Source organism: Myotis brandtii, unplaced genomic scaffold (genome assembly GCF_000412655.1).
Source record: "Myotis brandtii unplaced genomic scaffold, ASM41265v1 scaffold84, whole genome shotgun sequence".
Lineage (NCBI taxonomy): Eukaryota > Metazoa > Chordata > Mammalia > Chiroptera > Vespertilionidae > Myotis > Myotis brandtii.
Window position 1 is genome coordinate 7,445,330 of NW_005371410.1, and position 26,917 is coordinate 7,472,246.

General features: G+C 39.5%; 1 long non-coding RNA gene across 3 annotated transcripts in view; it reads right to left on the reverse strand.

The window, feature by feature from the left end:
* The window catches only part of LOC102261067, a 392,744-nt gene that overhangs the window by 60,950 nt on the left and 304,877 nt on the right, over nt 1-26,917 (reverse strand). For all 3 annotated transcript variants that reach the window (XR_001360298.1, XR_314626.2, XR_314625.2), the window contains exon 4: nt 240-403. This is a non-coding gene — a long non-coding RNA (uncharacterized LOC102261067). The remainder of the gene's footprint in view (nt 1-239; nt 404-26,917) is intronic.

Genomic DNA, 26,917 nt, shown 5'->3' on the forward strand with positions numbered 1-26,917 from the left:
CTAAGTTACAATTTTATCCTTCCGCATCTCACTTAGTCAAGACACCTCAAAAAACCCACAATGCTGAAGAGCTGGTGATTTAAAAACAGGCACCACGTATAATTATCAGGCTGAAAACACAGGCTGTGAGGGAAGTTTACTAAAACCTGGGCAGTTTTCATTTCCAGACGGAATGATATAATTTGTAAATTGAGGCAAAAGGGTAAGTCACTAAGAAAGATAGAATAAGCTGATCTTACTCAGGAAAGGAATTCAACAAATATCAAGTGCTTGCTTTGTGTTCCAGATACTGAGTATTCTTCCAACTTCCTCGTGTCTAGGAATTGCAGGAGGTGGTAAACGGAGTTCAGGATTTGCTGGCGAAGGAAGAGGCGAATCTCAGCATTTTTAAATGGTATGCCCCCTACAGAAGGAAGAAAGCGTCTGAAATTACTCATCAAACTAATTTACTCTTAATACAACATACAAGTAGACTAACCAAGCTCATTTCATCAAGCATTTTTATTCATGAGGGAGATGATGCAGTTTGAGATTCAATTGAGACAAAATTAGTTTTTGTGATTAGCTAGGTTGAGTGGTTAAGGTATAGTAATAATGACATCATTATTTCTTCTCCCCTCTCATACAATACTCAGAGAAACATTCACACACACACACACACACCCTCACCTCCATCTGTCTAAATGTGGCTTGCGAATCTTCAACTAGTGTTGTGTATGTCTCAACTTGTGTACTCTCAGAATGAAAAAAAAAAGTGAATCCACCTCTCGTTGAAATTCCACTGTGTATAAAATGGTCTTGGAATCTGAAGGGGAAAAAAAAAATCCTTCTACAAAGAGAACATGTAAAAGGGCCAAGGGAGAGCATAACTGAAAAAATATATAAAAATGCAAATTTTCCTAAACTTCAGCTTTGGATGGACTGAAGCATAAGTGAGAACTTCAACAAAGCAATAGAAAAAGATGACAGCTCAGAGTTTCAGAAATTTAAGACAGCAGCAGGATTAGACACTTTGGGTTGTCTTCGCACACATTTCTTAGGGGAGTTAATTCCATTTGACATGCAAGACCAAAGCAAGATTACAGAGGCACAGCCCCATGGCGAGGTGTACGCTATAGCTAAAAGCTGGGATTTGAATAATTGTGCAGGCTTACTCCAAGAATCAGGGGAGAACAGAATGAATGGATTATTACAAGGAACTTTGTACATTTTTAACTGCTGGACTTAATAAAATACCCTCTATGTGAGAGTTAGGTTATGGTCGTCTGCACTCACTCTAGCTGAAGTTTGTGGTAGAATCCATCAAGAATGAGGAAAAACAGAAGCTGTTAAAAAACATAGAAAGAAAAGGAAAGAATTTTGTAATGAATGACTGGGCTGGGTCATGCCCCTGTGATTTACGGAGGCACAGAAAATTTGGAAAACTTGAAATCAACACATTCGAGCCCCTGTGAAGGTACAGGGAATTCATTTCCTGAGCAAAGTTGAAGGAACGGAGAGTAGAGTTCAGGTGCAAGTGGGCCACAAAAAGGTGCGTTTTAATTTCACTATTTCAGCTCGTTAAGGAGGTCGTTTGTTACTGAGAAAAATTGCTAAACCACACATCATTATTTATGTATATGTATAAACGTGGCCTCTTTCCTTGGGATCTGTGGAAGCACTTGTCTGTAAGAGGCAGAAAGAGTAACAGTTCTAAAGACTTCTCCCTGCTTCATTATCTGTCCAGTGAGAATTACTAAAATTCTTTATGTAATTCTTACTTAGTGCCCATTAAAGTGAAAGATTCAAATGCTGGACAGTGTAAGGCTTAGAGAAGCTTTAAGAAAGGGAACATAGTCTTATAACAGCTGAGAATTATGAAAAGCTGCCTCTTGACAGTAGCCAAATAGATCTTTCATTTTAAAAGCCACTGATTCATATTTGAAACGATTTGATTTGATTTTTCTCCCTTAGAATAGTCTTCCTCTCATCTCCTCCTGAGAGCCCACTTCTGACCCTCCCATAGCCCTATCCAGCCCCACAGGGAAAAGTCAGCCCGAGAGAGGAGAAAGGGCTCTGGGGTCAGGGCATTGGGGCAGTGCGCCCTCTGCTGGATGCCAGTCTGAGGTCCAGCTGAGAAAATTCCCCAGAGCCTGCCTCCAGGAAAGCCAGAGATGCACATTGCCAGTAATGAAAACCTCTACTAGGAGTGGCATCTCTTTCTCATCCCTGCTGGTGGAGATTAGAGGAGGGACGTGAGAGGATGCGAGTGCTTCATTAAACCAGAGCTCAAGTGCCGCTCTTCTCACAAAACATGTCTGTCAGCCTCAGCCTGCCATGTAAAATGGCAACAGGAATGACGAACGCATTACAAATTTGTAGACCCTAAAATTAAACTCCACCTCATTTATTTCATATTTCAGCAGGCTGGGGATGGCTGACATTAGAGGCACACCGCTTTCCTGATAAGCTCCGTGGTTTCTTCCTTGGAGGAGGCATCTATACTCTGCTATAAGGACGCTCTCGGTCTCCCCAAAGCCCCCTCTCTGCGTGGTGCCGCGCACAGGTCTGCAGAAGAAAGTCGGGAATTGTAGCCCCGGGAGGGAAGCAAATGGAAACGTCACCACGGAAAGGCGAAGAGCTCATCTTCCCCCATTTGTCTCTGTGCATCATTTGCATCCTTGCTAAAATGTGTGGTTGCAGACCAGGAGCACCGGCATCCGCTGGGAGCTTGTTAGATACAGGAGCCCAGGCCCCACCTAGAGCTACTGAATCAGAATCTGCATTTGAACAAGATTCCCTGTGAGTCATAAGAGCTGAATCACAAGCAACACTAGAACACGGAGCTTTACAAGAGGAAGGAAGCCTAGATGCCACCTGCTCTCTTGGATAAGAAAACCAAGGCCCAAAGAAGAACACAGCTCCTTACACATCTAAGAGGGAATTGTACACACGCCTACATTTGGTTTGCTACGAACGCTGAAACACAGTGATCACAGGCTTTGGCTGTTAGCCTCCTCACGCTTATTACAAAACCAACAGAACGCATACTGCCCTCAGGTGCGAGGGACCGTGTCTTCCAATCAGCTCATACCACTGAAATGACTGGTCTAAATTGTGCGGGATTGACATAGAGATGGGATTCTGATATTCCTTCTATTCACATAGTGATTGATGAAACACATGGGAAAAATAAATTGACTTATGTTATAATCTCCTAGGGAAACATAATTAAGTTGTAAAGCATGCCCACGAAATTCTAAAAACCTTATATCATCTAGACAGTGACTTCTACTACATGATCAATAATTATATTAATTAAAGATAATTATTTTGATAGGATGGTGTGACTTTGGGGTTCCACTTATTCTTGATTTGATGTATTGATCCAACGCTGAAGACTTGGTTGGTGCAAGAGCTAGATGTAAAGAATTCTTTGGAGGACCCCAAAAGTTTTATTATATTTATGCTAACTTGTATTAATTTGTAATTCCTGACCACCAATTTGATGCTTATTCACAATCCAATGAATAATACTTGTGCAAGATCAACAGAATAGTCCATTCGCCATTCTTAATTCTGTATGAACAAGCAACAAGCTATCTTCAGCAAGTAACAGGTAATATATAAAACATAAAGTCCAATATTCCTTGAAATTTGGAAATTTCAGGAGTTCCAATACATTCTTTGTATGTATGTAGGATGCTCAAGCACATTTGTGGCAGTTCGGGGCCAGGGAACTAAAGAAGCTGACCCAAAGTTAGCAGTCGCAGAGAGTTGGTGTGAGCATTCACTATCTTCCTTTGCAAAGGTGTGAGCATTCACTATCTTCCTGGTTATGAAGATTAGCCCTGGGACACATCTGGCAGTGCACATTCTAGGCACAGTCAAAAACTGAGATTTCTGGTTGATTCTTTCTCTGCACATTCCCAAGACACCCTCAGTAAATGTGTACCTTCTGACTTTCATAAAAGCATCAATGAGCATCATCAACAGAAAGTAAAGAATGAGGCAGGGATGTAAATTAAAAGTAATAATGCAAGAAATCATATAACAAAGATTTCCGGTTGATTTTCTCTCTGCTTGTTCCCAAGACACCCTCAGCAAATGTGTACCGTCTGACTTTCATAAAAGCTTCAATGAGCATCATCAACAGAAAGTAAAGAATGAGACAGGGAGTAAATTAAAAGTAATAATGCAAGAAATCATATAACAAATATACCCAAGTTTTTTAAAGGCAATAATCAATGTGTGTTTTTAACTTCCCTGAATTATCTACATTATTCTAGATAACTTGTTAGGTTGTTGTAACATTAAGGGGTAATATATTTGAAAGAATTACAATTAAGGTATTAGGAATGAAATAATTTCAATTTCATATCATCAAAATTTCCTTAAATTATTATAAAAGATCTTGCTGACATGATATTCACTATGCAAGAGGTAATAGATTTTTCCCTCAATGAGGTAGAAAGTGCAGTATTTAACTTTCTTGGAGGTTTGATATTTACTGAAGTGGAATATTGCCTAATGAACTAGCAGCTTGTCCTCTCCACTTACTAGTATTCAGTCTGGAATGTGTGTGTGTGCATGTGTGTGTCAGGGCATTCCCTGTTCTGTGATATTAGGGTCTTAACAGTATGCAACTATTGGATGAAATGAGAAAAAAAAATATAGGAAGTGTTTAGCAAGTGTTATTTACAATAGCTAAGATTTAGAGAGAGCCCAAATACCCATCAGTAGATGAATGGATTAAAAAACTGTGGCACATTTACAAAATGGAATACTATGCAGCTGTAAAAATGAAGGATCTCTTTTACCCTTTGAGATAGCATGGAGGGACGTGGAGAATATTATACTAAGTAAAACAGGCCAGTCAGAGAAAGACAAGTATTATATGATCTCACTTATATGTGGAATCTAATGAACAAAATAAACTGATGATCAAAAAAGATCCAGAGACATTGAAGCATGGAACAGACTGATGTATTTCAGAGGGAAGGGAGGTGGGGAGCAGGAATTCACCAATGAACTTATACGTATATATGCATAGCCCATGGACAGACAATAGTTGGGGAAGGCCTGGGGAGAGAAGGGAGAAGGTAAGAGGGTAAGTGGAGGGGGGGGGGAGGATAAAGGGAACATCTGTAATACTTTCAACAATAAAAGTGAAGGCTAAGGAGCCAATGTCACCTGGTTTGAATCTTGGATCTGACACTTACCAACTATGGCTACAACAAGTAACATAACCTCTCCCTATGCCTCAGTTTCTACAGCTGTAAAATAAGGATAAAACCTAATGGGGTTGTTGTAAGGATTTAGTTAATTAATGAGCAAAAGGCAACTAGAACATGCATGACATGTACTAAGTACTTGATTTATAATGTCTATTATTAGTATTACCCTCATAATTTATTTAGGTTGACTTATTTGTGGTCATATTACAATATATTAAAGAATAGTCTTCTTTAAACTCACCTGTCAAAGGATCAGAAAGTCGAGTTTTAGTCCCCAGATTAACATCTACTTTCTTTTTTTTCTTTCTTTTTTTCTAATCCTCAGCTGAGGATATTTTTCTATTGATTTTCAGAGAGTGGAAGAGAGAGGGAAAGACAGAGAGAAACATCGATTGATTGGTTGCCTCCTGCATGTGCCCTGACCAGGGCCTAGGGCGGGGAGGAGCCTGCAACCAAGGTACATGCCCTTGACCATAATCAAACCCAGGACCTTTTGGCCCACAGGCTGATGCTCTATCCACTGAGCCAAAACAGCTAGGGCAAAATCTACTTTCTTACTAAAAAGGTTTAGAAAAAGAAGAAGGTACTCATGAGAACTTGAAAACACAAAGTTACCCATGTTATAATTGGGCAACACACACAGAGGGGCACAGAACAGCAACAGCCCAATGCCATAAAGGAAGCTAAATATGACCCAATATTTCAGTGAGAGATCTTAGCATTCAAGAGCAGAATAACCTGAGAACCAAATAATGCAGAAAGCAGCCCTGAGGTCCCTTTGTCTTTCCTCAGGTAAAATCAATTCTGTTATTATCCACCATTGGGTACAGAATGGCATAGAAACAGCATGGTTTCAGCCAGCAATGCCTCTCAGAGAGCCGGTTGCATGGGTAATATTCCACACCCTGATTTACTCAGCATTGTCAAGAGAGAAAAGGAGAGATCCATCTTAGGTAAGAAAATTTACTCTAAGAAACGACACACTAGAAAAGACAAGAGGGAAGAAAAATCAGGGCAAATTCATCAAGAGTTAAGTATGCTTGGCTGCTTCCATCACAGATATAGAGTCCAAAGACTAAAACCAACCACAGAAATATTGCCAGGCCTAATGTCTTCCTCTCTGTTCTTTCACAGGGGGACTGAGTAGCCGTATTTCCTATGCATGGGAGGGAAATGCACTACATCTATGATGCGGCACATCAGAGTGAAACAGAAAGATATTCTAAAGAAACTAAGCAGACTTGTGAATGTGGCATTGTGGAACCCATAAAATAGACCAACAATGATCGAAAGTAAGAAAATGACTTGGTCTTTCTTAAAACTACAACAACTAGGCAATTGAGTTAACTAATAGGACTTGAGAAGATATAAGTGAGTGTTGTTGTTTTTATTAACAAAGGGAGTGAGGAGACAAATTTTAGCCAGAATGAAAGAAGGTAAATGATCTCTCCCCATAGGCAGAACCAAGACTTCTCAAATGAGTTTCCTCCTGAAAAAGGTGGAAGTGAAATATATGAAGCAAAATGATAGGTGCTGTTGTCTAAATGTAGGCAGTGATGGTATCCTATTCTACAGACCAAGCTGTGAGTAACTGAATGCAAGATAAAGCAAAAATATAGACAAAATCCATTCAGTAATAGAAACATACAAATGCAGTGTGTATAGCAGTACTGAGCAGGGTACTGCTCTGTAGAACTGATTAGTAAGGGGAGAGGTGAAGAGAACCAAGTGGATTTGCAGAGATTAAGATGTAGCAAGCTTTGTCCAAAGATTCTATAAAGTTCTTTTTGGCCTTGAATCTGAAATAAGCTAAAACTAAAACCAACAACATAAAAACATACCTCCCATCCTAAAAGACCCTCTGATCTTTTGGTATATCTTAGTCAAGCAACTTACCTTTTCCCATGAACCATTTAAAAATAGAATTTACAATAATCTTTGTATTCTCCTACGCAAAATCATTCTGAATGGCACCTCTCTGTCTTTTGGGATGGAGTAAAGTGAGGGAACACATGTACTATATATTTTTGATGTTAAAGCAGGACTGAGAAAGACCTGAACAACAATAACAACAATTTCATCCACAACAGCTGAGCTCTGAGAAAACACAGAGCTTGACAAAGCCTGAAGGCCAGGGTCCAAGGTGAGCAAGAACAAGAGTCCAAAATGTGAGATTGTCAGATGGGTATCAGGAACATGGGCACTCTAAGGACTTTGCTCCAGAGAGTGTTCCATTGTGAAGGACATTGTCACTTCCTCTAAGTAACCAGCAACAAAAGATAATATTTTGAAGGAATAAAGGAAAAAAATAATCCAGCCTACATGTACTAAGGAATCTCAAACCAAAGATAATCTTTAAGAAACACAGAAGTACAGGCAGTAGTTGACAATTGCTGTGACTTGGGTGGACAGAAAGCACCTCTGTCTTCGGGCTTCTCTCTGATAATCACTGTTAAGACTAGAGGCCATCATTAAAGAGGCAATTAAGGGTGTAGCCCTCCGGGGCTATGAGAGCTACTCAGCCAAATGGGCGTGGTCCCCTCCTTTGTTTTAATTGGAGAGTCCTGAAACCACTTCTGTTGGAGGTGATCTAACTTGTTCTGTGGGAACTTTGAAGATCTTGATGCCAGATGAGATGTTTGTGTCTCCAGTGATGAACAGGATGAGAAAAAGTAGCTCTTGACCTTGGCCAAGGTAGACATCTATGCCACGGATTCAGAAACAGAAGGCTCAAGGGCAGAAAGAAGCCAAAGGACTCCTGCAGCTGTGTTTAAAGATCACTCCCACTGGGCGCTCCTGGGAGCAAATGATGACTAATTAGGCAGGCAAGAGAGAAAAATAAATAGAACGAGAAACAGGTATTTTTAGGAATGCAAATGCAACTCAAAATCAGGAAACCTTAGCCAACAACAGTTCTCAAACCTCTCACCTGGTGCAAGAGTGGAGAAGGGATGATTTCTGTGCAATAGCCAATCCAGGATTGGCCAAGAAGCAAGGGGTGCTGTGGTAGCTATAGGGGCAAACACAACATACCACAGAGCCTCAGGCCCATCTTCTACTTTCTTTCATTTTGACTTCCTTGGTGACCTGTGGTTTTGAGGGAAAGAAGAAGAAGAAAAAGAAGAAGAAGAAGAAGAAGAAGAAGAAGAAGAAGAAGGAGAAGAGGAAGAACTAAACAGATATAGATAGTCATCAATGTATTCACATGCTTATTATATTCTTTTTTATAAATGGCAATAAAGGCAAAAATGAGAAGAATCTAATTTGCAGTTCAGTTTTCCAGCCTCAGTTCTGGCTCACCAATGAATCCTCTTATATATGGAGCTGACTGGAGGGAGGGGTGGGATTGAATAACAAATTTATGTGATACAATCACATCATTTACAATCACATAATGGACCATATCCCAATTTTCAAAAGGCATAAAGTATCCTCATTAATACGATAAGTGCAGCAGTCAAATCAGCAGTGTGATTTTATCAGGGTTTTGACTGTACATGAATTAGAATGTAGCATGCACACAGAATTTCTAATGGGAAGGCTTTAACATTCACTGAATGTATTTCCTACTGTCATTTGCATCACATTAAAGCGGAATTCTACATAAAAGGATAAAGAGAATATGTCCTAAATTACAGTTTTCCATAGTTGTCATGTCCACACATAGAAAAATCTGATTCATAAGCTTGAACATGATCCTAAATCTGAAAAGACCCCACCGGTTCCCTATTTGTTAGTGGGTTTTATGTGGTTGTCAGAACTGGGCATAGTTCGGCTCAGTAAGGTCAAATTGTCAGGACAAAGCTAATGAAGATCACTGTGGGGTATGGGGGGAAGCTGGGTGCAGGCAGTGGGTGGTGGAGGATGGTTGTAGCCACTGTCTCTTACTCTAGTATCTTATTAATACTGTGACCGCATTTTTCATCCTATACCATATTACTAAGAAGTCTCTCATGTTTCTGAGAAGTAGATGTTGTTCTGAAAGCTTCTACCTTCAATTTGTTCACTTTAATAGAATGTATGGGCCTAGACAAATGTTGTAAAACTTCAATTCTGTTTATTTCACCCTGAGTGAGTATGTGTGCATTGCTGTACACATAGGATATGTATTAAATCCCTGCTTCATATCAAGCTTGTGTATGTCTACTTGTATGTTGAAATATGTCAGAAGTTAATCTCCTGATAATAGAAAGTGTGCTTAGTGGTTTCTATACACTGAGGCAAAAAAAAGCAACTTGTCATTTCTCATTAACTTCACAGAGAAGTCAGCAATTGGTATGTAGTAGCAAATGCCGAATCCTGGGACTCTCAGAGTGTTTTGCATCCTAGAAGAGGCCAGGTTTCTCCTGCTAAGCTGATACCATGACTAGGAGTGGTGAATGCCTACCTGCACACATACTGACTACCTGTCCACTGGCTAGAGTGACTGGTCTATGCCTGGGAATTTCTACTCCAGATGGCTTAACTCTGTTAACATTTTAGAGGCTAAACAGAAAGACATGTATGGAACTTGGGGTAAAATAGTTCAAATCCACAACAAATCCTACAAGTGCATTTTGCACCTAGAAAAACCATTTTATATATGCACATGGCATGGGCCCATGTGGAATGAATGGCTTTCAAAATGGCCAGCCCCTTCATTTGAATAATTTTATCTTTAATAATTTGTCTAATCACATCATCTTTGATAAAGATCAAAGATTGCATAGATTAGTGTTTGGCATTGATGGCTACATACTGCAGTCAATTATGATTCATTTCCCTTAAATATGCACACATTGCATATATCTTACACCATTGTTAGGAAATGCCATGTCTTTTGATATCTAGAAACAGTTTTTAAAAAACATTTATAATGGCCACAGATTTTACCCTAAGAGTTCTCTCTCTCTCTCTCTCTCTCTCTCTCGCTCTCCCTCCCCCCTCCCTTTCTCCCTCCTCTCCTTTCTTTCTTCTCCTTCTTTCCTTTATATTTTTGGTATTTAACATAAGAACTGAAATTTGGACCAAAAATGATAAATATTAATGTCCATTTTTCAGCCATGATAAAATTGTTCTCTTTAATACCTAAAATACTTCAAATGACAAGAACTCTGTGGAGGAGCCATTTATGAATGATGGATCTTAAAATTATTACAACTATATTAGTGCAATGATTTCTGTCCCAACATGAATACATAGTACCACTGTAGACTTCACAGTGGGCAGTCCACCTATTGGAATCCTGGCCTCGCTGTTCACTGCTGTTCACTGGCTGGGAGAGCACTAATTAGCCCCCTCTCCTCTCTAAGGAACAGTTTACTTATTTATAAATAACATTGAAATTATAATATTTCAATAATATTATTTTAATAATAATATTGAAATTATTGACTTATTGTTTCTATGAAACAGGATGATGCACATCAAGTATCTAGAGTAATTCCTGACACAATGAAAAGAATTCATACAAGTTTGATCCACCATACAAGAGGTTTTGCTTTGTTCTTGCCAAAAGCTAAGAGCATATACACCTTTTTGAAGACTCAGATGCTATGAAACCTAATTTCAATCTGTTTTTCCATCCATTATAACTGTATAAATTCAGGTAAGCAAACCATCTTATCTCCTCCAATAAAATTAGGATAAGTTTAACTTCCCTTCTTATCCCTACTGAGTCTCTATGGATGTTACTAAATTTCAGAAATTAAGAGAAGTATATTAGAGCCAAGAGAGACCATTGTCTCTTTTATTATTTGACTAGAGGCCCAGTGCACAAGATTAGTGCGCTGGGTGGGGCGGGGGGGGGGGGGTCCATCAGCCTGGCCTATGCCCTCTGGCAGTCAGGGACTCCTCAGGGAATGTCCACCTGCCGGGGATCAGGCCTAAGCTGGCAGTCAGACATCCCTCTCACAGTCTAGGACCCCTTGCTCCTTACTGTCCACCTGCAGTGGAGGTGGGAGAGGCTTCTGCCACCACTGCTACGCTCTGTGCTCGCCAGCTGTGAGCCCAGCTGGCTGCTCCTCAGGACTGCCTTGGAGGCAGGAGAGGCTCCCGCCAGCGCTGCTAAGCTCACCAGTCATAAGCCCGGCTTCTGGCTGAGTGGCGCTTCCCCTGTGGGAGCGCACTGGCCACCAGAGGGCAGCTTCAGCATTGAGTGTCTGCCCCCTGGTGGTCAGTGCATGTCATAGTGACCGGTGGTTCCACCGTTCGGTCGATTTGCATATTACTCTTTTATTATATAGGATTTTGTTTAATAAAATGCATATATTTAGGGTTAAAAACATGATGACTTGATATGCATATATATATATATATAGTGAAATGATGACTATGGTTAAGCTAATTAGCATATCTTCTCCTCACATAGCTATCATTTTTTATGTGTGATGAGAGCACCTGAAAGCTACTCAGAGTATTGCCAGTATTCAATTTCTTATTTTTATTATAGTCATCATGCTGTACATTAGATGCTATGTTTTTTAGTGCTTATCGGGGATCAGAAAACAAAATTTATTTCAAACCTTTTCTCATACCTTTTGTCATTTTAATAATTTTATCAGGAACATGGTTACAAGTTGATCACTTGAGCTGGTATTTCTTTGACTTAAAAGAGGAGGGCGTAAAGTTTTCTAATTCTAGCTTGCCTCCTACTTCACGTTTAGCATAACACATATACAGTTTTACCTAATTTATACAGAGAAAAAAAATTATTTTTATTGTGGTAATATGTCTGTGTAAATTATAGCCAACTAGATTAATATTTCCTTGAACTGCACATTTGTTGCATAATATTAGGTATATCTAAGGCACTGCCTTCCACCTATAGATGAAACCAGTAACCTATCTCAATGAAGTCAAATTTAGGCCTCTATCTTCCTTCCTTTTAAATGCATGTTGTTTGTTTTCCAGAGTCTGTCACCCATACTTCCTTGTGTGTTCACATTTTCTGCTCATAAGAATGATTCTAGTATTTTACAGTATATGGATGTGTTAAACTTTTTGGCAAATAATTTATAAAACTGCTTGACCTTTTCATTTTGCATTCTCTTGTCTTCCTTCCTGCCAACCCATGTGTAGGTGTAACATTAGTCATCAATTAAACATACAGATCAGATGCTTTAATACCTCAAAGATTGTGTGTATGAAAAAAGTCTGATTCCATTTAAATCACTGAGGCATGATACTCCAATATGCTATTCATGATCATTGTTTCATCTCTTGTTTTATTGGAAATAAATTGCTAATATGTAATATTTGTAATATTTCTATCTAAATCTGCTAAATAAGATGTCATTAATATTGCTTTCACATTTTCTGTGGCTTTGTCCACAAAAGGATAGGGCAGGGAGACCAATATAAGTCAGCTATACAACTAATTTAACTAAATTTAGATTTGTATTAACTCCTTAAAATTTGATGGTTCAAGTTCAAATTTTCTCAAAATTTATTTATATAGGTAAACAAAGTCATAGGTTTGATCCTGGCAGACATGAGAACTTATGGATTTCTGTTAAACAATTTCAAAAAGTAACAGAAAGGATAAAAACAAAAACTATACAACCACTTCATTCTTATGCAGCAGCAATTTTCAAAGGGGGGGCTGCAAGAATTTTTAAAACCTGCCTTTTTAGTCAGGAGCACTGACCTCTTTCCCTTAAATGGTCCAGTAAAAAATTGACAATAGCCAACACAACAACAGCTGTTCAGTGTGAATGAATCAAAATTATACTTTTTTTCTGTCAGATAGGCCAAAAATATTAGTTTTTCATGTGCCATAAAATTTTAGTGGTTAGTTTATGTGTGCCATGAGATGAAAAGGGTTAAAAATCACTGATGTATAGCTTTATTTCAATCTCATTGTTTATATAACATTATTTGTATATTGATAAATAATTTTGGGTCCTCTGGGCTTCAACAAAACTTTGGTTTCTCAAAACTTTGATTTCTCTGATTATGCTTTTTAAAAATCTTCTGAGGATACTCTAGAAAAGACTATCGATAGTATCCACCTTTCCTTTCCATATTTTTTAAATTCATTCTCTCAATCTACCAATCTATTAATCTTGCTCAATTTCCAGTGATTTACTCTAATGCTTCAGTTGCCCTTTGAGAAACTATTATTCAAAAGAAGACTTTTTATCCCCTACATTGTATTGTCATTGTCTTCCTTCATTTACACGTCTCGTCTACTTTCCTCCTCCATCATTTGATTTTTGACAGACTATGCATATGACAGTAATCAGGCCTATCTATGATAGGTCCATCTATGATCAGGGAGCTAATACACCCAGGGATGTCCTCCAAAGATTTATGTGAAAACGTAGATTGTGACTCTCCCCCTGTCAGAACACTGGACACAGATCTTTCCCTTACCTAGTTTTGGGATGCCCCAGGGAGCAGGAAGCAGGGCATCAGGCTATAGTCATCACATTCATGCAATCCCATTCTTTCAAACAGCTCACATCATGTTTGCAGATGTGCTCATTGGAAAGAATTTCCAGAAACTTTTGCTGATTTCACATTCCCTCCAAGCCCCACACCCGCTTCTACACATGTGGAGTTTCCCCAAAAGCATCAAAATGCTGAAGAATGTAAGCAAAACCTAGTTTTCCTATTGCCCCACAACTTCTGTCTTTCTAGACGATGCTAAAACCCTGCAGCAATAAAATTCTACAGCCTGCTTATCCTGTCAATCAGTCCTCACTTACAAATGTAAAAAAGTCCAGGGAAGTTTGTCCGCTGTTGAATTCTCAGTTTCCCAGGTCATGAAACTGTCCTTCCCCCTGTTGTAAGTAGATTTGTGTTTTACTCAATTCCATAGCCAACAATCTATTTCATAGTTAGGTACACCATGAGGTATAATACCTTGAATGTATTTATTGTGGTGTTTTCTTTCTTACCCTCCCACAAGAGGATATATAGAAGAGAACTGTTGTCATTACTTATTTTTATTCCTCCTGACTACATCCAAAGAATTTCTCAGCTAGTCAAGTTGAAGCACATACCTTCTCACAGAATTGCTACACATTCCCTTCTTCATCCAGTCAATTCCTCTTTTATTCAAGAGCATTGACACTGACACATTGATGTTCTCCTTGTGAGAATTAGCCTATCACATTCATTTACATCCACTTAATTGCTGCTGCTATTGTTTAGTCCGTTAACCTCCAGCTAGGGTGCAATTCACATGAACGCTGGGGAAGCACAACCATTTGATTAGTTCTGCAAAGTAGATTAAAATCTTCTGGCTAATTGAAGACTGGCCATACTACTGCCTTCCTTCCTGCTCTAGGTTGAGCAAATGTCCTGTCCTCAAGGGAGGCTCCTCGTTGGAATATGGAAGGCTTGACCGGACTCAGTAGCATTTTCTGAGCATGTCAGTGTACAGGACACTGTGCTGGCCACTAGGCCAGTAAAGATCACCAATCTGATCTCAGCCCACAACCTGTAACTAGTCTTTTGATTGGCAGTTTGCTTTCCTCCTTTTCAGGAGGGAGCACATGCACTCTGGAGAAACCAAACATGGTATGTGGCTAAAACATTAGTATCCCAAATCTGTAGGAATTTCACTATGAAACATAAGCATTTAAAAAATCCCTTATGAAACAGTTTGTCTAATTTGAGGGAAAATGAGAATTAGGAATGTGACAGTCTCATTTGACTCAAAGCGTAATGCCATGTTTGGCATAGCTAATTTACTCAGTACCTATCCTGGATGTGGATGGCAAGCATGCTTTGGCAATGATGTTCCAGAGCTTTCCTGGGCAACATGTCATCACCATGTATATGTTCAGCTGAGGTGTTTAAGATGTTAAATTATGTTTTATCTAAAGAATATGGGAAGCTTCCATAACCACTCCAGGAATTCTAAGAAATCATAGTAGGTGAAATTTCTTTATTGAATCTAAAATGCCTGTCCCAATGTGGTTTCGGTCAACCTCTCCAACACATTTTCTGAAAGTATCCTAAAGTTCATCCACTAAAAATTGGTAACCCTTCCTCAAATGCATTATACTTTTTTATGACTTGGTGTCTTTTAAATTGCTGTTCTGGCTACCTGGGGTTTGTTACAAGAATTATGGACATGTGCAGGAAGAAGTGCTTATGTTGACTTGAGGAGTCTACATAAGAAATGATCTAAAAAACATACTAGGTGCTTTACATCAATTAAGTCACCTAATCATTCCAACAGACATGTCAGGACGGTCCCCTCGTACTTGTTTTCTGATGGACTGAGGCTCTAAAAGGTTGAGTGACCTGTGTGCGGTGATATAGTAAGTAACAAAACAGTGACTTGAAATCCAGTTCTTTATCACTCCAAACCTACTTCTTTCCTTCTATGTCAGGAAGGTGTTCCCTAAGAAGGGAGAAATCTTGAGCTGCGACTTGAAGAAGGTGTAAGTGCTCACAAGGTAGAAAATAAGGAAGACAACATTTCTCACCAGATGTGCGTAGTTGGTATAACATCAAAGGTTATACCCAAAGATGGGTGTAACAGCAGCACAGAGAGGTTGGTAGAGGATGAGGAAAAGGGTGACAGAAGCTGTTAAGACCATGTGATACCGTAAATTGGCACCCATGCTCCACCTGGAGAATTCCAGACAGCTGATGAGATGAGGGAAACACTGAGACTGACTAGAGATCTAGGAATTCTGAAACTCCAAGAACCCTGCCACAGTGATAAGACTCTACACCTCACTTCCAAGATGTCCCAGTTTATTAAATTCCCTCCCCCTGAGAAATTATGATGAGCAATCAGATTTTGGAGTCACTGACCTATAGGGTTTACACAGATTGGAGTAAAGACATCCGTAATAACAGGTTGGGACCAAACCATAGAGGACTTGGAATATGTGTCAATTGATCTGCAATAGAATCTGATGATTAAACTTTACCTGGATTAATTTATCACAGCACAGCCCTTTCCAGCTAAACCCTGCACCAGGGTGACAAATCAGATTACAAATAAGTAAATGATAAATGATAAACAATAGTAGCATTAGACAAGCCCATAGTATAACTTTAAATTATAATGTTTTAAACACGGGATTTTAAAGTCAGGAAAAAGCTTAGCACTCTTTAAGTCATTTACCTATGGTAACAGACCCATGTATTTCTTCCCTAAAAATATGTATGACATTAATGGGAGACACCTCATAGTCTATGTGGAGGAGACTATGAGAGCTGGTTTCACAGGGATGGTTTTATTGGAGAAACATTTTGTGATTTGGGATGAAAGGTACAGTATAAACATAAGATGATCTACCTATCATGTTGCTGTCATATTATTTATAAAGCAATGGTTCTTTGTATTACTTTTATGCACTAGTTGATTTGGATAGTTCTATGGTTTTATTTGGTGCATGATTTATTGTGTTAACTAATCCTGAAAAAAATCCACAGTAAAGAAGTACACAGATTGACCTCTGTCCAGCCAGACAGAGAAAATATATGTGCTATAGAAAATATATGTTCATTTGCAGAAAGCAAGAGCTGTATGAGAAACGCAATCACTGTTTGCCAGTTGTGCATAGCTAAGTATGTTCTTTGCCCAAGTTTTTAATTTCTAATTAGGATTGTAGGTAATATTTTCTCTCTCTCTCTCTACTCCCACTTCCCTCTCTCTCTCAATGGCATTTGTGTCTCTTTTTTATATATATAATGAATACACCAAGGGAACTCAGAGTTAAGTCCTGGCCTCAGAACTAGAAACATTCCCATCAAAGATGGTTTGTTAAATAATAAAGTAAGAAGGAAAAAAAGCTATTTGCTTCTTTTGTGGCTCTGACCCTCCCTTGGTCCTGCCAGGCCTGCCTGAGCATCAGCGGAGTTCAGTGGTAATTAAAGCAACAGTGTTGTGAAAAAAGTGTGAATTACTTTTACAGGCAGACTTGGATGTTGCTAGTGACTGACAAAGCACAGCGGGGGGCTCTGCTGGATATTAAAGAGTGATGGTAGTCCCTGTGTTGTAAGGTGGCTTTTCAGCACAATACAAAATTATGATTTTTCACAAGTTGATATCTCTGGAACCATTCGAGTTATCGGCTTAAATTTAGATTTTTTTTCCCCCTTTGGCAAGGTTATGGAGCAAAACTATGTCACATTTCATGAGATGTGCCATGGTAGCCGTAATGATGAAGAACTAAAGTCTATTTTCTTTCTCTTCTTCCCTTGGATTTTTAACTCTATTATGGAATTATTTCAACCTTGAAGATGGTTGAAAATAGCGAGGAAAAAGCTAGAACGGATCATATGTTCAACCTTCTCTTGGCAAGTTATTTCAATGTCAACTACCTAGGTTTCCTGTTTCTGTCATTTTTTAAAAAAGAAAGAAGCACAGCCCAGCACTCTGTTGACAATGCCAAGGAATGCCAACTCTGCACTCTCAGCGAGGGGTATAAATATCACAGGCATGGTGAGCTCCTCCAGACCCAGCCAGGAAAAGTTCCCATCTTGTTCTTTATCGCTGCAAATCTTGTTAAGCCAACTCCCACACAGGTATGATATAATGTTGATGCTGCTCCTTATCCAGTGAGGAGGAAAAAAATGTCTTTAGCCAAATCCAATAAACCACTTTCTGCAGATGTGAAGCAGGAGAGTAAAATAGCTCAATAGGCTATTCATCACTTTTCACTATATAAACTAAAGACCCTCAGTATTCCTGAATCAGGCTCCTGACCTAGAGCACATGTGGAATTCTAGGTAATGGCATCACTGAGAGACCGGGCAGCCTGTCTTGGTATGAGATAGGATACACCACCACTGAAAGGCAGTGGGAAACATGTATGTAATGGGAGCCTGTGTCTATGATCTATGTCTCATGTAAATAAGAAAAAAAATACAGTGGGTCAGATGCATATGCTCTCTATTGTTTTTGCTTTTTTCCTTAAGTAAATAGATTGAGTTGATAAGTGCAATTCTTGCTCTTGGTGTTTTTGCAGTCACCGTGGCTACATCAGACAGCAGTGGGATACGTTGTGGATCAGTGACACCCCAGAGCGGGAAGCAGTATGTTAGGGCAGATAACAGCACAGATATTGGGGTCTGACGTCCTCACTTACAGACAGTGTGACCCCAATTCCTTCATGTGTAAAAAGGGTGTAATATCCATTCCCATCCTTACTTTGAAGATTAAGTGAATTAAGGTACAAAAATTGTTTAACAAAATGCCATAGGCATGGCCTATAGAAAGCAATTGATAAAAGCTGTTACTATCTTCAGCTTCATCGACAGCAAACTCTTTGATTTGCCAAGTAGTGGAGTAATATGGTGAAAGTCATGTAAGACAAAATGATATTTAGGGGATGAAGCTGTGACACGTCAAACAATGGACTGTTTAAATACACAACAATGCTATAAACAGAACAACTGGGGTGCTCCAAAGGACTCGCTTTCACCCCACTAGTGCAAAGTTTAATTAGTATGTAAATAGCATACTCATTTACAATTGACATAATGCCACCACTTTTCATGCCAAGCTGTCAAGGCCTGAAACTGCAAAATTCCCGACACTAAACATTTGTTGTAAACTGATCCTTCCAAAAGTAACGGAACTAAAGGATTGAGAAGGTGGGAAAGGTGGTAATTGCTTTTTTTCTTTAAAAAGCTACTTCTCCATCCTTTCTTTCAGAGAAAAGGGTCCAAAATGCTTTTGGGGAGAGATACCCCGTTATATTGGGCTGAGGGTAAATTCTGTAAAAGAAAAAAAAATACACATATGAACCACCAACCCCAGAGTGATGAAAAGCAAAACGGGGAAGGAAAAAAATACCCTCAATTGACACAGCTATTTTCATCACATCAAATCAGCCATCTGTTCTTGACATAGTTTATTATCATTAGGAAGATTTTCTCAATTCAGACACGGTGATGAGGAACGATGAAGAATTAACCAGATAAATAGCCAATTTGGAAAATTCAGGCTGAGACCCTTTTCCTCAATTTCCATTCCCTCTTTCTCCCTACTCCATCATCACACTCCAATTATTCCAAGAAAAGCTTCAATGACATGATTAGACATGTTTATGGTGTGGCTGTTTTTCGCCCACCTGTACAGGCATAACAACTAACCACATGAGGTATCGAATGACACAAAGGTGATCGACATTGCACAAAAAATAATAATTTCCCATTGTTAAAAATCACGGTGTGAACTTAGGATGACAGGTGGCTATAGTTAAGGGCGAAGGAATTTAAATAATTTGAATTGAAGTATAAGAATGCTGATGTTTTCCTTCTGGAATTTATTCATTAGAAATCCATCAATTTACCTTGGGATAAGCGGGTTTAGAAAAGAAAATTTTCTATGAAATGCTCATGGAGAAATTCCGACAGCTCTGTGTGGGATAATGTGGAAGGAATAAGTAAATGTTGGAAAATACTAATACAAAGAAAATATTTAAGTCATATGTTTAATATTGACTTCATAAAGTGAAGTTGGAAATTCACAAAAGTTAAGCTCATAAATTTAGACAAAATAGTTCAGAAATGCTTGACAAATATCAACACAACTACTTTAAAAAAATTAGTCAAGCTGCTTATTTTATCTACAGAATGTCAAAAAAACAAGTTTGACTGATTCTCCTTCAAATAGTTCACAAAATCATGATGTTAGATTTTTAAGAATACAATCCACACATTTTTCATTATAATTAATATCATATCTTTTTGACTGAAATTTTAAATATATTAAGGACAGTAACTATTGAAATGAAACCATACAAATGCCTTCACAAAGTTACTTCCATCCTGACACCCAGATTATTTTGTGTGGATATGTCCTTTCTTTTATAACATTCCGGTGATCTTATTATTATCTTGTGCACCTCAATACCTGACTTGTTACGGATTGCCAAAAAAGTTACAACTCCTCATTACTCATAATCTATCAGAGTCATCATTGTTGCTAGACTTTTCTTTGTTGACACACTCTTTTCTTGATTTTGTCTATGCCATACAATCTTGATTGTTCTCATAACTCTTACATTGCTCCTGGTCTTCTTTGCTCCTCAAAGCTAAATGTAGATATGATCACACCAACTCATAATTCATCAATTAAACAAATGGCTGTTAAGAACCTGCTGTGTTAAGTGCTGAAGGTACAGTAGTGAGCCAAGAAGACATGGTCCTTGCCCTCATGGAACTTAGGTGTCTAGATCAGAGGTCAGCAAACTTAAAGTCCTTGGGCCAAATGTAGCCAGTCACCTGTTTTTGGTAATATGTTTTTTAATGAAACACAGTCAGGCAAATGCATTTACATATTATCTCTGGCTGCTTTTTCTCTACAATGGATTAGTTAAGTAGTTGCAACAGAGACCTTTGGCCCACAAAGCTTAAAATATTTACTCTCTGGCCCTTTACAGAAAAAGTTGGCTGACCCTGGTGGACTCCGGATCCATCTTCAACTGTTCCAGCTCTGTATTCTTTCTCTTAGAGAGAGCAGTTTTGTTCTCTTGTGATTTTAATTACTTCTCCTACATAAACGACTCCATAACCTTTATCTATAGTCATGCTCTCTCTTTTGAACTTCATTCACCTGCTTCTAACTGCTTAGTGTCCCCACCCACCCAGCCAGCAAATAAGCCACCATTATTTCAAAACAACTAAGACTGACTTCATCTTTCCCCCAAGCCAACTGTTTACTACCATCAACCTCCTAACAGCTAAGACTTGAAAACGTGGAGTCTCTCATTTGCTTCCAACATCCAAGCAGCAAAAAATAATTTTAAAAATTTTGCATATTCTTCATATTATCAACTAGTTATTTCTATCGCCACCACCTAGGCAGTAAATCCCAAAACTCCATACTTAGAATAATGAAATCATCAAACAATCTGCCTGTAGTCAGTCTCTTATGGCTCCAGTGATCTGTTTATGGTCAGTTTCCTTAACATGTCATTTTACATACGTCATCACAATCCTCCGTAGCTCTGTATTTATAAAAGCAGGGATTGCCACCTGTGGCTGAGGCTCTCCCTGTGGTGATGCTGCAAAATGACTTCAAATAGTCCACATAAACCACCGAACACTCTAAGAATGGTCTGATACTGAGTTTCCCACGTAGAGGCACCACTATTTTTCAAATGTACATAGATGTTCTTCTAATAACTAAAATACAAATTTGCTTATTAAAATTACAATTTCATCTTAAGTTTTTCTCATTTTCTATTTTCCCAAGCAATTGATCTGAAAAGTGCACCAATCTTTTCTTCTGTATTTTGTAATAGAAATGTCCTCACTGGCCATTAAATGCTTACTCTATTCTCAGGAAGCATCTATTATGGGTTCACAATGGCACTATGGAAGCCTAGGACCTCAGCTTTTGGAGAGGAAAATGAAAGGGTCAAAATGTGTAAATGCATCTCTCTCCTTGCGTTGCCTTCTCTCCCTTCTTGGATGAAAACTGTGGACTTGGGGGACTTTGTGGGGATATAGAAAGGCCTTGGAAAAGGGAAGGCTGCTCATGCCTAACTCAGTCTAGACTCAAAAGGAAAGGCACGCAAGGTTCCTGGATGTTACTACACTGGCTCTGCTGAGCAGAAAGGGTGAGCAGGTCAGGATCTGAACAGAAGCTTTCACAAATGATGTGCATTTGGCAGCTTTGTCTTCTCCATCATATTTCCTAGAAACCTAAGAAAGGTGGTAGAAAAGTCAACATGAGTACAGATGCAAGACAGGGGCAGGGACCCACTAAGAACAAGTCCCCATTCTTTGCCTGCACTGTCAGGTGCTTTCAGCTTAGCCCTTGTGCCCAGTTCCAGCTTAGTCTCCCACCATCTCCCCATGGACCATCTGATAAGGGGTGGTGGTTCTCCTCCCTGGCCTGCATATTACATCACCAGATCTCTGCATGCAGGGCAGTGCTTCCAACCAGCAAGCCAAGAGAAGCACGGCATTACTTGTGTTGCCAACATCCCCTGGCTGCGGAGTAATGCTAATGCTCTACTTTTTTTTCATGTGTTGGTTAGTTTGTCAAGGTAAACACTGGGCTGATTTATGGAAACCATACCTCTGAAACCTCTCTGATATCACAGAACAGGGAGGGAGGTAGAAAGGTAAAGTAGGACAGGATACGGAGACAGAATTATCATCTATTAGCTATGAAACTTTGAGTTAGTTAAGTTCCCAGAAATTCAGTCCCCTTTGTGGTAACTTGGAATCACAAGGACTATCTCATTTCAATCACAATGACTAAGGGAGATGAAGTATGTTAAGGGTCCAACATGGTACCTGAAACATAGCTGGCACCCAACAGGAGTTCCTAGAAGAGTAAAGGACAGGTGAGAATTTGGGACAAAAGCAAGGCCTATACCTATTCTATCTGATTTAGTGTAGATTTGAATTATGGTTAGCCTGGGATTATATTTCAAGGATATCAATAGTAGGGCAGGTTGCTCTGACCCAGTCAAAGAGACTTCTCTGATCTGAGAGTGATTACCCAGGAGTGAATTAACATTTATTGAGCTCCTATGGCACATCAGCCAGGTTAGCAAGCCTTTTATATGTGTTTAATTTCACATTCACAACTACTGTCTGATGTAGATAGTAGTATTTCTCATGTTTATAACCTTAAATAAATATGGCTAGAGAGGCTCAGTAAATTGCTTGTCTCCACACAGTTATTAAACATTAGAGGGAGGACTTGCTACCAGGTCTAGGTGATTCTAGAGCATTTCCACTCTTTCTAAATCACCCAGACATCTCTCCTAAAGACTTTTCATGAAGCCACTCATCCATTTTCATGAAGACTACTGTCTAGTTGTCTTTGGAAATCATTATTTCTTTTTATATCTCAATAGATGATTTCATTTCATCACTAGAGAAGGCAGCAAATGTTTACAAACTCAAGTATATGTTTGTAATGATAATTTTTAAAATGTCTGAAAAAGTCAGGACCACCCTGGGAATAAGTGCAATGACCCCCTGTAGAGACACTTTAGTAGTCACCTAACTACCTAAAATTAATACAGCTCAGCTCACGACAGGAGCCAGGACTGTATCTGACTGGCTTGGTGCCTTTGGTCTGGTTCGCTGAGTCTGTCTGAAAGGTAACTCTGACTCTGGAAGCCGAATCTCCTCTCCTCACTTGCTGCAGCAGGGAGTTGGTAGATCCTGTTTACAGCAAGAACTGGCAGGGTGCAGCTCTCAAAAACTGGCTCATCTATAAGTAAATGGTGAGTAAAATAAGGATAAAATGCTGACATTCTTCAAGAAACAGCTTTAGGTCCTTGGAAATTATTATTTCTGTTTGCCTGCAACTGTAAAAAGTGAGTTTCAGGTCATAGCTTTTCTTTTATATGGTGAATGATAAATGACCATTTAAACATTGACTCATCCACCAACCAAGGTATAAAAAAACATAAAAACTTACTGTGCTAAAAGGGAATTTGAAGACTAAAGTCACCTGATTCTTCAACCTGGTGACTACACCATGGGGATATTCATTTGTCTTTACTTCAACTCTGCAATTGCGTAAAATATATTTTGCCAGCCAAGAAAATCAAGACCTTTAGCTCCTACAGATTATATTTTTTTCCGAACTTATTGGATGAATAAGTGTTTCTCAACCAAGTTAGTATATCCTCTTAGATTTTGAAAACTGTGATGTCAAACTACCCATTAAAGCACCCCCCCCCAAAAAAAGTGGGAATACCCTTCTTTGCATACTTATTTGCCAAAAGAATATAAAAAAATTGATTCACTTGTAAGGGTTAGGTCTGTCATAGTCTGGGCTGGCAGATTACAGTTAATACAGAGATCAATTCAGCACCAAAGCGAAGAAAAAAGAGACACAAGTTCAGCAGGGCAAAATATTTTTGTAAGCACTTATTTTCAACTGTTTTCAAAAGTAATATCACAAAAGTAAATATGTTAAGAACAATGAATATCCCAGTTTCCATATAACCTCAACACTGGCAATATAATGTCTTACAATTAAATTGGCTAAAACAGAGAAAAGAAAAGAGTGGAAATGGGGTAAAGAGAGCATGTAAATATTTTTTCTGCATCCAGGGAAAAGGAGAATCTTACTGAAATTTTCAACAAGTACTTATCAGGCAGATTACACAATGCTTAACATTCAACCAGTTCAGTGTCTTCCTTTCTTAGGTGCAAGTGCTATGGGATAATTATTTTGACTTTAGATAAGTGTTACAATCTCCCTCCCCCAGCCAGAACAGGAGACATTCTTTGTCAAATCTTTTCTCCTCCCCCATTAGTATATGGATTTTAAATGGATTTCCAAAGCGTGAAATAGTGGTATTCTGGAATTAATGCCAACTTTCACTCCCTGCCGATTCCATTTCTTAAATAAGAATGCAAGTATATACCTCTATCTGGGTGTTAAAAGATGGTGGAACTAACCACCCAACCCCACTCCCAAAGATAAACTACTTATCTCCACTTTGAGATACATCTTTAACTTTAACTGAACATCATTTTTATAAATCTATTTGCATGTGAACAGGACATGTTAGTTTCAATTTGCTGCTGTAACAAATTACCACAAACTTACTTGCTTAAAGCAACACTTTCTTATCCAGTGGTTCTATGGAAGTCTTATGGGGCTAAAATCAAGAGGTCGGCCTTTTTCCTGGAGGCTCCAGAGAAGAATCTGTTTCCCTTACCCTTTCCAGCTTCCGTGGATAGCCTTTTTCCTGGAGGCTCCAGAATCTGTTTCCCTTACCCTTTCCAGCTTCCGTGGATTGTGGCCCCCTTGTTCCATCTTCAAAGCCAGTAAGGACTAGTTGAGAGAGCTTCTCAGATTGTATCGCTAACCTTCTGCCTCCCTTTTTCATTTTCAAGGACCTTTGTGGCTATATTGGGCTTGATCAGATGATCCAGGATAATCTCTTTAATTTCAACTCATTAGCAGCAACCTTAATTCCTTTCATAACGTTAATTTCTTCTTTGCAATGTACGGTAACATATATACAGGTTCTGGGGATAAGGATGTGGACATCTTTGGGGGTTCATTATTCTGCTTACTATATACATAGATAATGTCCCACAGTTGTATAAACACATTTTGAATAATTATAAAGGTAGTGTTTATGAAAATACATTTCATTTTCAAAACTGAGCTATTAGCTGTTAAAGTGTATATTCAATTTGGGGGGACAGCCTGTATATATCAAATATATAATAGAAATACTAAACACTAAATAAATGCTTTTTATGTTATGATATTTTTAAAAATATATACTTCTAAATTTTAAAAATGTTATAAAGATACTAGGTATTTGTAGTTGTTTTTAGAACAAGAAGCTTCATATTTAGAAAGGTTTGAATTTCTTTTAGAAATATGCAAACAAACTTTGCCCTTCTCCTTTTGTCTGTCTCTTGGTGGTTTCCTTTTATGGTATTATTTTTGTGTCATCAAGGTATATAACATTTAAACTCAGTCCCCAAAATTGAATTTCCACAATTGGTTATCAAGTTTATATTTAAATACAGTCACTATCAATCACTTCCCCATTCTTGAGTTATTTATTTTAATTCTTCTTTTGGTTGCCTTGTTTTCACCTTCCTATATTTCTTTATTTCAAGACTAGAGGCCTGGTGCATGTAAATTCGTGCACTGGGACGCCACCCCCCCCACCATCACCCCTCCGCTGCCGCCCAGCCTCCCTCTGCTGGAGGTGACTGGGTGGGCTGTTCAGGGGATGATACCAACCCCCCATCGCCCCTCTGCTGACACTGGTCACTGCACCCCCTCCCCATCACCATTCCCTCCCTCTGCCTGTTGGCATGTGCCTTGGCTGGCCTGGTGCTGCCTGCTCACCAGTCCTGCTCCCCACCCACTGGTCGTTTCACTGTTTGGACAATTTGTATATTAGACTTTTATTATATAGGACTAGAGGCCCGGTGCATAAAATTCATGCACAGGAGGGGTGGGGGGGTCCCTCAGCCCGGCCTGCACGCTCTCCAATCCAGGACCCTTCGGGGGATGTCCAACTGCCTCTCGCAATCCGGGACTGCTGGCTCCTAACCGCTCACCTGACTGCCTGCCTGCCTGATGGCCCCTAACTGCTCCCCTACCAGCCTAATCACCCCTAACTGCTCCCCTGCTGGCCTGATTGCCTGTAACCACCTCTGCCTTGCCCCGCACCCGGGACCCAGGCTTACTCCCTCGGGCTGGCCACAGGCACCCAGGACCCAGGCTGGCTTCACCCAGGCCGGCTTCAGCTGCAGGCACCCAGGACCTCGGGGTGGGCGGCTTGTCCCTCTCCTGGGCCACAACTGCAGGCGCTGGCGTCCGGGACTGTGGGGTGGGTGGCTTGGCCCTCTCCCGGGCCACAGCCTGGCTGGTCCCCATTTCTATCTTGTGAGCTCATTTTTGCCTGGCTGGTCCCCATTATTCCTCTCTCCCCAGCTCATTTGTGCCTGGCTGGTCCCCATTCCTCTCTCCCCAGTGTTGAGTGTCTGAGCAGTTCCAGCGCAAGGGTGCAAGGGCGTGATGACCATTTGCATATTAGCTCTTTAGTATATAGGATGGGCTCACAGGTGTTGTACTTCCCTAGTCATCATGTGCTTAAGAATATCTGGCTTTGGCCCTAGCCGCTTTGGCTCAGTGGATACAGCATTGGCCTGTGGACTAAAGGGTCCTGGGTTTGATTCAGGTCAAGGGCACATGCCTGGGTTGCAGGCTCGATCCCCAGTAGGGGGCACGCAGGAGGCAACTGATCAATGATTCTCTCTGATCATTGATGTTTCTATAG